Source organism: Mandrillus leucophaeus, unplaced genomic scaffold (genome assembly GCF_000951045.1).
Source record: "Mandrillus leucophaeus isolate KB7577 unplaced genomic scaffold, Mleu.le_1.0 Scaffold209, whole genome shotgun sequence".
Lineage (NCBI taxonomy): Eukaryota > Metazoa > Chordata > Mammalia > Primates > Cercopithecidae > Mandrillus > Mandrillus leucophaeus.
Genome location: NW_012102132.1, coordinates 1,974,127 through 1,976,016, shown reverse-complemented (window position 1 = coordinate 1,976,016; position 1,890 = coordinate 1,974,127).

Here is a 1,890-nt window from a genome sequence, read left to right as displayed (position 1 = left end):
AAAGCCCCTCTTGGTCCTCTGCCTCGCTCTGTCGCCTAGGTTGGAGTGAGCAGTGATGCGATCACTGCTCACTGCAACCTCCACCTCCCAGGTTCAAGCAATTCTCTTGCCTCAACCTCCCAAGCAGCTGGAATTACAGGTGCCCGCCACTACGCTTGGCTAATTTTTTTGTATTTTTAATAGAGACGGGGTTTCACCGTGTTAGCCAGGTTGGTCTCGTTCTCCTGACCTCGTCATCCACCTGCCTCCGCCTCCCAAAGGCTGAGATTACAGGCCTGAGCCACTGTGCCCAGTCACCCCTCCCTCCTTCTAAGTGTTGCAGCGGTTCTTCATTCACGTGTGTCTTCCGATGTGTCTGCCTTATTGTTTCATGTTAATGACATTGCATGGGTACATGTCTTCTCTCCTTGACTAGAAGTTCCTCGAAGGTAGAAACCAATTTTTAGCCTCCTCTGAATCTCCTTAGCTCTGACATCAATGTCTAGTACATAGCAAGGGGCATATACATCCAGACAATGGAATCTTATTCAGGGCCAAAAAGAAATGAGCCATCAAGCCATGAAAAGACATGGAGGAAACTTAAATGCCAATTACTAAGTGAAAGAAGCCAACCTGGAAAGGCCATATGCTGCGTGATTCCAACTATATAACATTCTGGAAATTGAAAAACCATAGAGACAGTAAAAGGATGAGTGGTTGCCAGGGGTTAGAGGGCAGGGCTGGAGGGATGAACTCATGGAAGAGAGGGGATTTTTTTTTTTTTTTTTGAGACAGAGTCTCGCTCTGTCACCAGGCTGGAATGCAGTGGCATGATCTTGGCTCACTGCAACCTCCTACTCCCTGGTTCAACCGATTCTTCTGCCTCAGCCTCCCAAGTAGCTGGGATTACAGGCATGTGCCACTATGCCAAGCTAATTTTTGTATTTTTAGTAAACACGGGGTTTCACCATGTTGGCCAGGATGGTCTCGATCTCCTGACCTCATGATCTGCCCGCCTCGGCTTCCCAAAGTGCTGGGATTACAGGCATGAGCCACCACACCCGACCACAGAGGGGATTTTTAGGGCAGTGAAGCTATGCTGTGTGATACTGCAGCGGTGATTATGCATTTGTGGAAAATTGTAGAATGTATAACACAAAGAGTGAACCCTGTTGTAAACTATGGACATTAGTTAAGAAGTGTCAGCAATTAGTTAATGATCAGTATCGATAGTGATTCATCAATATTGAACCAATATTCTAATGCAAGATATTAATAATAGCAGAAACTGGGGGCACTATATGGGAACTCTAAACTTTCTGCCCAGTTTTCCTGTAAACCTAAAACTGCTTTAGAAAATAAAATCTTTTTTTTTTTTTTGGCGGGGGGATGGAGTCTTGCTCTGTCGCCCAGGCTGGAGTGCAGTGGCGCAATCTCGGCTCACTGCAACCTCCGCCTTTTGGGTTCACGCCATTCTCCTGCCTCAGCCTCCCGAGTAGCTGGGATTACAGGTGCCCGCCACCACGCCTGGCTAATTTTTTGTTTGTACTTTTAGTAGAGACGGGGTTTCATCGTGTTAGCCAGGATGGTCTTGATCTCCTGACCTCGTGATCCGTCCGCCTCAGCCTCCCAAAGTGCTGGGATTACCGAAATAAAACCTATTAATGGTATATGTAAGTGTGTGGGGGTAAATGTGTGTGTATGTGTGTGTGTATATATGTGTGTGTGTATATATATACACACACACACACACACAGAGAAAGAGAGAGAATCCAGTAAATGATGTTGGATCATCCTCATGGAGGAAAGAGTTAGGAAGATTTACGCAGGACTGACGGTTTTCAAAATTCAGTAAAACTTAGCTCAGAGTAAATTAAAGGTTCTCCCTCAGCCTGGGCAACATAGGGAGAC